We start from the raw sequence: 12,517 nt of genomic DNA, 5'->3' as shown, positions 1-12,517 counted from the left end.
GGAATTATCATCTTAAACATACTGCCCTGAATTGGCAGGATGTATTGCCAAGGTATATCTGAGGTATTTACCTTGCTTTGACCTGGCTTTTAGCACATTCTGTGTAATGAAGTGACAGGTCTGTTCAAATTATTTTAAGTATCACTGCTGAGATACAATTTCAGTGAAAGTGGGTTTTCCTTAGCTGCTCAGCTGATTGTGCTTTGAAAGCAATGCTTGTTTCTATATACAAAATCTATTTTCTTTTCCCATGTGCAGAATTCCTGTTTGAAAACAGGAAATGCTGTTAGAAAATTCAGAAATTGCTTCTTTGAAAAATTAGCATGTAGCATTCTGTCTCCTGTAGTGTTATTTCTGTCACTGTCTGCAGAAATCCTGCTTGTTTGGCCATGAGGGTTTTGCTGTAAAGAAGCAGAGGACCAGAGCCGCTTAATGATTCCGGGTGCAGCTATCCTGTTCCCCCCACGTGCTGTTTCTGTGCAACACTGCAAATCTCGAGTTGCCAGAAACATCCTAGTTACTCCAAGGAGATGAAAATAAATCTCTTTCCTGGATCTGTTTCAGGCAGCAGTTGCTAACCTAGAATAACAATAGGTGTTATCCCAAAGTAGGCTTAACATTCAGTAATTTCCAGACCTCTAATGCTGCCTGCTTTCCCTAAGGAAAACAGTACTTACAAATCTGGGTTTTTAGATCTTGATTGATCTAGAAAACCCTAGATCATAAGTAATGAGGTGTTGGCAAAAAAATTGAGTTGGAAGTTTTAGACACATCTTCAGCGGTTTCAAAATAGATGCATGTTCATCATAAGTTTGCTTTACAGAGTAACACTGTTAATCAAATCAAATTCAATGTGCATGTTCCATAATGCAATAATTGTTCATTTTATTATTGCTATAGTTGTCCGATGTTTCTATTTATTTCAATGTAGCAAGCTTGCTTTTTTCTTAAAACCATGCCTGTGTGTCTTCTGTTTTAGCTGGCAACAGTTATCCCTGGAAGCGTCCTTGAAGGCAAGGCAGGTGCTAGTAAAGTTTGTTCAGTGAGACTGAGAAGCAGTAGTGCAACAGTGACAGAGCAGACGCCCGTGCAGTCCCATTCTTCTATTTTGTAAGTGTTTTGCATAAGACTCCCCAACAACCCCCTGTGCATATTAACTGACATCACTGCTCTTCAGGAATATATTAGTTTCCTAGCTGTAGAACTTGGGCTACAGACTAAATGATGGCCTTTATCATCCCCCAAGGCCACCTGTGCTATCTACAGACCTCCAACAAACCCTTGTGCATTCGTGACCACATGCTCCACCAGCAGCAACACTATAAAACATTTGTGGGGGCAACCTAGGATCCTTCCTGCTGAGAAGCCACGCTGTGAGCCTGCGAGCATACCATATGGAGTCCAGACTAGAGTACAGGCTTCCCTTGCAGCACCTGGAGGAGAGGGACCTGTTACAGCTTTACCTTTGCTGAGAGATACTAAACAGCACTGATTTACACCTAAAAATTGAGATCCCTGTGAAAGGCAGGGCTGGAGGCAGTTCAGCAAATATGCCAATAGTGTCTCATGACATCTTTCACTGAGAGGTGACTACTAAGTCTGACCATCTGTGACAGTCTACAGTCAGAGCTGGGACTACATACGTGGCTGCTGGAGTCTGAAAATTCAGATTCTGTTGCCTCTTCAGCTAGCAGATGTCTGAGGATCTGGGGAAAGGACTGTCTTTCCTTACTTCTGGAAGAACCTCTAGAAGGTAGACTCAGCAAGACAACACCTCTGGCATGGCACAGAAGCCTCAGTGGGATTTTTCTAGCAGGTAGAATCTAGCAACAAGGAGACTTCAGTATCTACTGCCTTCAGGACATGGTGGTTGAGGGCAAAAGCTTAGCACCAGCACCTTACTTTTTGGTCCTCTGTTACTCCCAGAGCAGAAGAACTTGAAGTTCTCAGCTTTTTCCTAACGAAGCAGCAGGGCACTTCCATACAGTTAGCACTTGCTAACTTGGGGGAGGAAAGGCATTTATGAGCTATTGGGAAGGAGTGGTTGTGGGTTTGGGTTGTGACGGAAGCAGGAGAGGGGTGGGGTGATACATGAGATGGTGGTCAAGGGCACCAGTCCGTTGGTTGTGTGATGCTCTAAGCCTATGTACTATGTAAGCCCAGACTTAAGCCCAGGTGGGGTCCTGGTCTTCTCCTGCAGTGGTGTCAGGCTGAGCCGGTGTGGGCTGGAGAGCTTTGTGCTGCTGACCGAGGGGGTGCCTCACACGGCATGGAGGGGAGGTGGCTGCAAGGAGGCTGACAGCGCTGGGAAGGTTGGATCTGCATCTGTTCCTGCAGGTCCACCAGCATGCAGGCAGCCAGCTAAAGGCACAGTTGACCTCCTTTCTAAGCTGGGGGACTCAACAAGCTGAAGGTGGATCATCTGTTTTAAAAAATCAGAGACTACTTCAAGGGCTGCAGCCCAGTTATGCCACGTGTACATATCCTGAGAAGAATATTCATGGAGGAATATATCCCTATGGGCAAAGCCTTGCTGGTGAGCATATCCTGCTGAAGAACAGCCTTGGGTATCTGCATGCAGAGATCAGCCTTAGTAGGATACAGACCTGAACTCTTAATTTATAGTGCTGAACAGCTCTCAAGAAGAGGGGAGGGATCTGCAGGAGGTACGGTTATACAGTGGATGGTGCTGTGATACGCATTCCCCCTGCATTCCCCTCCCCGCGCCCCCAAGGAGGCTTGCTATCTTAACCTTGGTGTGAGGCTCTGTGCTCCAGGAATAAGCAGGAATATCATGGTCTGGCATGAATTCCTCCCTGGAGGAAAGAGACAGATAATATCACTATTGGAGTTCTTTGGATACCACAAAGGTACATACTAAGATGAAAAAAATACAGGTTCAAAGTCCTTTTTTTAATAATAAAAAAGTAACAGAAAAATATGAGTGCCAGGAACCTCACTGAGAAAAGAGGCTTTGCACCCTGGAGAACTTTTCTTCGCCTAACGAATTAACACTTCTAAGTCACTTTTTGGTTCATTTTTTGTGTGTGTATATATATATGTAGATAAAATACGCAAAGCCAGATGAAGTTCTTCTTTGTCTTGCAGATGTCAACATTGCTGAGCAATGCTTTGGTTAAGAAGAATCACACCCAGAGGGAAAGAACACAGCTTATTGCTGAGAGACTTTGTTCATGCCATACCCAGCTCCTCCTGAACCCTGTACCCTAAGATCCAAGCACACAACTGTTAAATTAGGAAAAAGACATGAGCATAAATGCATGCTAATTTTTAGATAGTTTCCACTCCGCTCTGAAAAGATTTAAGTGGAAGTATGCAACTGAGCACTGACGTTAAGACTTCAAGTTCACCGTACAAAACTGCATCTTGCAAGTCAATGTTGTGCGTAAAACAGGGTACCCTGTTCAGTGTCTGCAGAAACAGCAGAAAGCCTGAAGGAATTACTGCTTGGCAGGTGAGCAGACCTCTCTTCGTTTAGTTGTTCTTATAAACTTTAATCCTGTAAGTGTATCGTCGTCGCAGAAGATGTGTTTATTGGGAAACCTGCGGTTTTGGTGTGGGTTCTGGCATATGTAAAGGCACCCTTCTGTGTTACTGTATAAGCTGGATTTGGAAAGTACTTGTAACGTGTACAGTTTAACATCAGGTATTCCTGTATTTTCCAGACTATTTCACATTCTTATTCTAACAATGAGGATAATGGAACAGATTTGCAGCTCTAATCCTGATTCTTTGCACCTTTTCAGGCAGGACAATCCAGCTAGAGCCTGATGTAATTTCCCATCTGAGAGGGCACCATTGCTCTTGGGAAACTCTTCAAGGGGAAAAAAATGCTGAAAATGCTGATGCAACAGTTTTCTGCTCTATTTGCTTCTCCAAGGTATGCATGAGCTACTGCACACCTTGCTGCTACATAGTCCTTCAGGTCTCACCACTGTTCTCCCAGCACTGACATGCAAAGAGCTGCAAGGAGGACAGGTCTCTTTCCAGGCCTGGCTGCTATTTTTCTGCCCCCGTATGGCCTATAATTTTATGCCTAACTTGCTGTCCTCTGAACTCATACTTTACAAAGGTCAGTGGTTTTGGATGCCTGTATTTTATATTTCTCAACTGGAAATGCATTGAAAGGCTGTGGGTTTTAGAAAATGTTTAGCCTTATCCCGCTCCGTGGAAAGGAGCTTTAAAGCAGTATCGGGTTGGGTATGCACAGTTAAAGGCAGGAAGAAGCACAGGTTTTGAAACTCTTCATTTAGGAACAAAATTCAGCATTTGAGTAGAGCACTGAGCTTAACTGCCTTGGTATTACATTCCCCAGGTGACTTTCAGTAGATACTGTGACAATGAAATCTTCCTAAACAGTGTTAAAATTTGCCTTGTTTGATACATTCCCTCATTTTAATTGTGGTTCAGAGAATAGATGAATCTTAGTGTATTCTATTTCTGCTATTAAATATTATATATGCTATATATTTTTCTACTTTACTCCATTTACTTTCCCCTTCCAGTTTCAGGCCAACAGTCCTCTGGGTTTTTTTTTGTCTACAAAGCTGCATTCTCTTCTCAATCCCAGTTCACATGTTAGTCGTTGCTTCTGATCTTTAGGAGACTGGTTTGTATTCTCATAATGACCAAGAGGTATCAGGTTAGGTTTAAACAAACCAACCCATCCATTTTCTCACCTAGCCTCCTGTTTCTCCCTCCATCTTAAAACGTTGCCTTCATGGAACACAACTGTAGAAAAGCAGACAGTTTCTCTTCACTTTTCTTCAAATACCAGCATTCTTCAAATATTAAGTAAGATTTGTGTTTTCCTTCTGTAACCTTGGCTGTGCAGGGAGCCCAGCCAAGGGAACTACTCTTACAGTCTTCAGGGAAAAGGTGACCTTAAAATAGCTCAAACTGATGGAAGAACTTTCTAGGCTTGACACTGGAGTGTCCCCTAAGAGTTCCCTCAGGGGTGAGTGCAGGAAACAGCCCTTACTACAGTGTTGTGTATTAATCGGTAATGTACGATCCTAAATGGCATAACCCCCAAGGGGTGATTTACCCATTGACTGCAGCAGCCGCTACAGTCAGGATCCACTCAGAACAGCTACTTATTCTTGGCTTGAGCAGTTGGTACAGTCGTTGCCTGTTGTTTAAATACTACAGTATTTAAAAATAAAAAGTTGCAGCGTTTCCTCTGTTTGTTTTCTCACTGATCAAGAATGTTATGAGATGTGATGGTCACCCTGGCAGTCAGCTGCTGAGCGTGCTTAGCAGGAGATGTTCTAGCTATGAGGATTTGAGCCACCCAGCCTCCTGCAGGTGGGGAGATGGCTCCAGGATTCCTGGTTGGCTTGGGACACAGGAGGACTCACTTTTGTATGCAAGAGACCATGTAGATATAAATGTGGATGTTCATACGACCCCCATTAATGGAATATTGTCTATGTCATTGATTGATTTATTTTCGTAAAGTCTCTGGGATCTGAGGCCCAGTTATCAGATATCTGAAGTGATTATAGCTTCTATCTGGTCACATGAAAAATTTGCAGTGAATCAGAACATGACATCAAGGTCTGTCAAAGCCCTGCCTAGTGCTATAAAACAATGTCTTACTAGCCCAGGAAACTTACAGATACGGCATGATGAGAGACAGCAGAAAGACGACCAACAATGCTTAAAGAGAAGAGGTAGCAGGGGTGAGTTACTTTGTGGTAAATGAACATACAATCCATGGCCTTCATAAAAGCTAAGACAGCCTCTCCTAACTTAAGATTCTGTTTGGGTTCATGCTTTGTCAGCAGTGGACAAGGAAGGATCACCAGCAGAGGAAGAATCTTAGAAACTCATTCCATGTGGTTTTGGTTATTCAAGCTTCTTCTCCCATAACAGCGCTGTCCCCTCTTGCGGTGCCAGCAGTTTATGAATGGTTCTGCTTCACAGGTTCCTCTTCACGCCGGTACTTGCACCCTGAAACTGAATATTTCTGCAGAAAAGAAGGTGGGAACAGGTTGGAGACAGGAGTGTGAGTATAGGGAAGGAGCGTGGGTGGGAAACATCCATTCAAAATATTAACTATCCGCAGCTAACTCAGAAACCTACCTCCCATGTTTATCTAATTACAAAAAAATTAATACATTAATTTCTTCATTTCCAGCAAATCAGTATTTCCTGAAGTACTGTGATACTTTCCCTGAGCCGAGCAGAGATCCACTAGGGTTTTCGTTTACAGACAGCTTGGTAATATCTTATTACATGTAGGAGTTGTGCTAGGTCAGATAAAAATGTGTCTTGCATTCCTTGCTTGTCCCAGAGCTGCTGCACAGTAGATGTTTCAATGTGCTAAAGGCATAAAGAGTTAGGAGTATGCAGTTTTGGGATTATTATTTTTTTTTAATTAGGGATATTTCAATATATTATAGCCTTTACAGAGTAACTGCTTCTCCTGGGCTAGGAAAGAATTTGGGAACAATGCTATAAAATAATTGGTATTTTTGATTCAACAATAATCCTGAATAGTAAAAAAAGGAAGGTATCTTTTACAGAAGCAGCCATAATCTGGTGTAAAGCAAAATTTTATAAATTTTTAATCTTCTCGTGATTAAATTGAAGACAAATTAAGACAAACTTGTATGGTTAGATATCATCAAAATAAAATATTTCATCTTAAAACCAGTTTCATTCATTCTGAATGAGCCATGCAGGAAAACAGAGCAGTTCACAGATCATTTTCTGTTTACAGAAAGTTTCAGTTGAAAAACCTGGATGAATACTATATAAAATCAAATGTCAGTACCACCCCAATCCAACTAATTTGCATAACAGATAAAGACAAATTAAATCTTCTTTTTGTTTTGCTTTTCAATTTATTAGATAGCTCGTTTAATTAGAGTGAGTGCACAGCTGAGCAGTGAGCAAATCTTTTGTCTAGGGTTGGGGTTTTTGCTTACTTTTATAGATAAGTTACAGGTGTTACGGCAGCAGGGTGAGGGGAAGAACTGTTTTGATATTTGAACAACTTGGCATTCCTTTTCTGTGCGGAATAAAAATGTGTGTTGTATTACAGAGCAGGCACCTTAGACCTGACGTTCTTCTATTTCCTTCCTGTAATAAAAAAAAAAAAAAAAAAAGGGAACAAGAAGCAAAACTGTATACTAGGAAAAATATATGGCAATAACAGTTTCTCACTAGGAATGTGAAGTAGGCAGATAAACTTCAGTTTCTATACAGGTGAGATCCAAGCTAAATGCAAAATGATTGTGTATGTGCAAATCTCCTGGAGTTCTTGAGATCGGTGTGTAGTGTGTTTCAGAACAGACTTTCCAGATGCTGCAGTTAAATCTTGAAAAGTTGTTCTGGAAAGTTATCCCACATTTATGATTCAGTATCAGCTCAGCAGAACTAAGTGGGAAATTGTGGCTTTTTCTGTGCTCTCAGCACTTCACTGTACTTGTGTCTAATACGTAAAAGATGCTGCTCATGTGTTCATTGTGTGTTGTTATTTTGTTGTTACTTCTGAATACACGATTCAGCTCAAGCATCTGGCTAACTGTTCCGGACCATGCAAACTCACGTTGCAATGCAGAGAGTTATTAAAATGAAACCCTCACTGTGTAATGAAGGACATTTTAACACTCAAGAACAGTTGTTCCTACAGGTGTTTGAAAAGGACACCTATTTTGCAGCAACCTCTGAAGCTTGCCAGGCACTGCACAAGTGTGGTACTTGGAGGGCCGAGAGAGCAGTGCTGTGTTTGACAGCTCTAGATTTTTCTTGCATTTATTTGCTTTTACTTTTAGGAATAAACTGTGCCCATATCCCATTACAGATGGAAAATTACTGGTGATTCTCTGTTCTTTGCAAAGTGTCACTCTGTCATTCCACTGGATCGGGGTAGGGAATGGGAATGGAGATGGGGACTATTGACATGACCCTGGCTGTTCCCTAGAGACCTGCTGGTAACTCAGAGCTTGGCTCCCTCTCCCTGTGCAAGCAGAGATGGGCAGTGATCTACACATCTGCTCCCACGTCCTCCACCTGTGCATGGTGCTGTTGAAGGAGGGGTTCACTGTGAGGGTACTAGCTCCCTTGCGCTGCTGTGGAGACATCTCCCATCCTCTTTGACTCTTGACAGGGACACCTAGGAGGAGGTCCTCCAGGTCTCGAAAATGAGTGAAACCCCTGTCTTCAGATGCATACTCAGCCACCTCATGAATGTATGACATCATGTGATGGATATGGCAGAGACCAGCACGTTCAGGCCTGTGCAAAGCATGAGTGACTGCTGCTAAGCTGCTGCTGAAGGAGGTGTCTTCTGGAGGTGGTTTCCCTCAGCCAGGCAGGATGCCATCACCTGCCTCCACCATCTCAGCGTGGGAGAGCAGACCCAGTGCTGTGCTGCAGATGTAGGAGAGGATGCACACAGCAGGAGGGCCGGGAAGGACCAAAAGAGTGGATGTCGTATGTGGTTTGTGATATCCCTACTAGTTTTTTTGCCCGTTGTGGTCTCAACAGCAGTGAGGTATTTAAAGTGCAGGATTTTGTTGCAGTAGGAATGGTCACGGGGAGCTTCAGCAAAGCCCCTCCCCTGTTTTTTTTTTGCCTCCTAGACCACCAGGATCCCAATTCACGTGTGACTTTTTCCCTAATGCACTCCAGCAGTGTTACTTTGATCCTGCCCAGTGGAAGGATGTCCTTGCAGACCTCAAAATCTGTTTGCTCAAGCGTGTCTCCCTTCGCCACCCGCCACTGCCACAACCCCTTCATGTCTCAGTCTTGTCTGGTTTTTGGTTTCATTTTTTTTTTTTTTAATTAGAAAGATTAGTGAATTGAATATCCAGAACAGTTTTTATTTGGCTCCAGGTTCAGCTTTGTTGTGCTGCTGCTGCTGATCCTTTTGTTTTCCTTCTTACAGGGTGGTTGTGACAGGTTGGAGCACCTCATTTGTGGAAGCAGACAGCCCAGAAAATAAGGAAAATACAACAGCTGGATAAATCCAGCTCTGAAGTCTGGAATGGTTTCATCCTGCAGATTTCTCTAAATCACAGCTAAGAAGGGGCACGGCTCACTGAGAAAATGTGTGCCCTGTAAAATAAAAGGATTAGGAAACCACTTTATAGTTTGTGAGATTTATGATTTCAGAACAAATGGCTGTAGTTCACTTGGCCTGCAGCTCTAAAGGAGGCCAAAACAAACGGCTTTAAAGCTTTGATTCAAAAGGATGGCTCAGATCCCCCCTTATGTGGGTGTTTGTAAATGATGGGAGTACTGGAAAGGGTCTTGTGTGTCCTGAAGCACCTCTAAGCTACCACTTTATGTTGCCTGAATGCAGTCATACTGAAAGGTAGATTTGTTCCAAATGTCCCAACACAGTGGAAATGTCAACCTGGAAACACACTGATGGAGCAGAGATTATTAAAAAAATATATTATGGGAAGGATTGCTGAGGAAATGTGTGATGTGACCTTTTTTTTGTCTGTCAGAGAAATACAAGTACAGGGCATGGCATCACCTCGCCCTTTTGAAGAGAAGATTTGAAGTTACTTTGGGATTAGCAGAGCCAAAGAAGCTTCATTTCATCTTGATTTGTGTTCCAAGGGGAGCTCACCTGTGTGGATTCTCTGACGTCTGATAAAAGGTGAGCCCACATCCAGCAGTTTCTTGTAGTGAGGGGGAGCTGACGGATCACTGTCTCTCGTAGTTCTGCAGGACCTGTCTTCCTTCCCCATAGTTGTATGAAACTGGCCAGTTGGTTCAAAGGTACTAGTGGAAGGCGTGATAAGATCACACAAGTACCCCAGCACATTCGCAGGGTTTTAAAAATTCTTTCTTTCAGAAACTGGGCTAAAAATACCATGTCAAAGAATAGCATGTGTAAGAGCATGCGGAACTGTTAACACCATTTCCGCCTGGCAACTTAGTACATTCTAGCAGACAAATACGGTAATTAGTTTAATTTTTGCTATTGAAAAGCCAGGCACATTGGGATTCTTCTAGTTTTTAAATGTGATCCATATAATAGGATTGGATAACTTACTGAGGACTAGATTAATAAACTTGATGATTCCCCATAAGCAGCTCGAATTGAGTTTATTCTGAAGGATTCAGTCTCCCAGCCCAATCACACCAGGACTCGCTCTAGCGTGACCAGGGCGGTTTGGGCGTAGGTGTGTTTGTCCCTGCCTGATTGCTTCAGATTCCTTCTTGACACTGGGAACCCAAAAGGATTCCCAAGCTGCTGGCAACATTCATCAAGCCCAGCTGCCGAGGAAGGATGCTGATTATAGGCAGCCCATAGTATGTCATGGAGAAAACATTTCCTTCTTCTTTGCTTTCCAAGTCACTGCGGTCCTTCTGTGCAAACAGAGACAACACTAAATTGCTGCTTGGCAGTCCTCGGCATGGCCCTACGGAGTCATCTGCCTACCACAGAGAGCCACCTGCATTTAAATATATTCACCTTCTTTGCGTTAATCTAAATGTGGTCAGGAGCAGTAGGGATGTGCAAGGCAAACCAGGAAGGAGAGCATCTGTCAACGGCAAATCCTTCCAAATTTTCTAACGAGACTGGTGATTATAGATGCCTTAGGTTTAAGCTGGTTGATTTGCAGCCCCTGCCCAAAAGGCTTTCTAGCAGTATGTTCATGGCCGGTGCCTTTGAAATCAGATGCCATTAAAATGTCTTCTTTCATGTAATTTCAGATTTCTGAGTATTTCAGCTATTCTGAGAAATGGTGGCACTAAGAAACCATCAAAGGAGCTGAGAGATTGTAATAATTAGGTTTTCTGGGTTAGAAATAAAAATAAAATTATTGCTTACCTTTTCAGTAAGTGATTGTATGCCTTGGTGCTCATATCTAAATATTTAGACAAGTGGCCTGATTTTGCAGGTTCAGAGATTGTCTTGATTCTCCCATGCAGATAAGCTGCCTTTTTGGACTGAGTTCTTGTATTATTTAAACAGTGAAAAGCAATAATTTGGGAGCTGGAATCGATGCCAAGGAGCCTTGTAAAACCTATGAGTCTTCCACTCTCTGGCCAAGCATTTCCCTCCACCTTGTGGGTTGACACTGCGAAAGCAAGTCCAGTAATGATGAGAGAAGAGAAGGAAGAGGTTTCTGGGAACAGCAGCCAAGTCTCTCCTGAGGAAGTATTTAGAGCTCAGTCTGTTGTGCGTATGAATTCTTCAGACTTGCACTGAAATGAAGTATCAAGTGACAAGAGCCATATTCACTGGTTCCTACATTACAGCAATAGTACAGAGAAAAAGAGATCGTCCCAGTTCTGCAAGCTAAGTAGTTACTTAATTTATATCTTCCCCATTCCCAAAAGAGAAGAAACACTGGACAACTCCTCCATTGTTTGGTTTTTGGGTTTTTTTTTCTTTTGGGAAATAATGGATGTCTTTGGTTTGCAGCATCGCCGAAATTGCCATTCTCTCTAAAACTGCAGCTCAGTGTCTTGCTGCAGACACTGGCCAGACCCAGCAACACAGGGGAAACTGCAAAAATCTCTTTAGGATGTATTAGAAGGTGAGATGCCTGAAGCAAAAGCTTTCTCCTGGCCCCTTCCTTCTCCCTAGTAGCTTGAGGTTCAGCCACACACTAAGCCATAGGTATTTATAGCCTCCCTTAAGCTTAATATTACTGATTACAGCTCTGGATAGTGTTTTTACTCTTATACAGCTGATCTGTTGTTTGAAAGGTACTGGAACTAACCAGGGCCTGAAATATCTTATTTACTAGAAGAGATGGAGCCACTAATATTAACATGGCTCTGAACTGCAGAGACACTGGTTGTCCTTTTGTTCTTGGGTTGCTGCCTGCCTACAGAGAAGGACTGGTAGAGTTAGCAGGCTTGGAGACAGGGACTTGATGGGGAAGGCAGCGGTGTTCAGGATGGAGTAAGATTGTTTTCAACAGGGTGAGTGATTAGCACTAGAGCAGGTTACTAGAAGACAGGATGTATTTTTCATCCCATGAAGGCTTCAGAGTTAAATTACATATTTTTCTGTAAGATGATGCTCCAGATATGGGTGCAGATGTATTGGTGGAGACAGCAGGGCTGTAGCTCCCTCCAGCAACAGCCCTGCCTCATGGGGGCAAGCGTGCAGACTGCAGGAGAGTGGGTGCTGTTCGCTACTCTGTGTGCAGGGACCTTGCAGTCTGTGTGGCACGGGAGGTCAGGAGAGGAGACAGCCCCTTCCAGAAGTGAACATCCTCCCCAGGTTTAATTTGGTTGATAACCCCATGTCCTTCTGAGAGGTGATCCTCTTTTTGCTGGCACAGCCAGTACTTGGCAGACTTTTTTTGTGTCTCCTCCTCTTCATTTGTGCTTGGAGGTGGAGGAGGTTTTCTCTACTGGATGTGACAAGTCAAAAAGAGAATGACAAAAAGGGGGAATGACAGTGAGGGGACCAAAGTATTCAATGGAGCACCTATGAGCACAGCTGAAAGGTTGCAAACAATTTAAAACCAGTTTTCATCGTTTGCTTAATGGATTTGATGCCAAC

The 12,517-nt window shown here is 43.1% G+C and overlaps 1 long non-coding RNA gene across 1 annotated transcript; it reads left to right on the top strand.

Moving 5' to 3' along the window:
• The first annotated feature begins 2,543 nt into the window (after positions 1 to 2,543).
• Positions 2,544 to 9,117, top strand: LOC130144468 (uncharacterized). The gene is made up of 3 exons (XR_008820141.1): positions 2,544 to 2,666; positions 3,109 to 3,475; positions 3,768 to 9,117. It is a non-coding gene; the product is annotated as an uncharacterized LOC130144468 (long non-coding RNA).
• Positions 9,118 to 12,517: the final 3,400 nt, after the last annotated feature.

The sequence above is a fragment of the Falco biarmicus genome, chromosome 2, assembly GCF_023638135.1.
Source record: "Falco biarmicus isolate bFalBia1 chromosome 2, bFalBia1.pri, whole genome shotgun sequence".
In the NCBI taxonomy this organism is placed as follows: Eukaryota; Metazoa; Chordata; class Aves; order Falconiformes; family Falconidae; genus Falco; species Falco biarmicus.
The sequence above is the reverse complement of the archived record's forward strand: the minus strand, read 5'-3'. Positions and strand labels throughout refer to the sequence as shown.